The sequence below is a fragment of the Tupaia chinensis genome, unplaced genomic scaffold, assembly GCF_000334495.1.
Source record: "Tupaia chinensis unplaced genomic scaffold, TupChi_1.0 Scaffold000060_1, whole genome shotgun sequence".
Taxonomy (NCBI): domain Eukaryota; kingdom Metazoa; phylum Chordata; class Mammalia; order Scandentia; family Tupaiidae; genus Tupaia; species Tupaia belangeri.
In genome coordinates this window covers 2,213,344-2,213,612 of record NW_006159518.1, presented here as the reverse complement: position 1 = coordinate 2,213,612, position 269 = coordinate 2,213,344, and positions in this window count along the sequence as shown.

Sequence of the window (269 nt, the reverse complement as noted above, 5' to 3'; positions counted from 1 at the left end):
CTTCCCTGGGGAACCCCCACCCGGGAGCGCCCAACCTCAAGAACAAAGGGTCTGGGAAGCTCGGTCGGGGTCGGGGAGCGGAGGTGGAGGGAGGCAGGAAGGCGGGCGGTGGGGGCAGGGAGGGCGCCTCCCCACGTTTCCTCTCGCGGCCGAATGATGGAAAGCTCCCTCCAGCAAACGCCTCGCCGAGGCCGCTCCGAAATCCGGGAGGGCTCGGGTTCCTTACCTAACGGCTGCCCTCGGGCCCTTCCTCCCCCAGCGTCCCCACC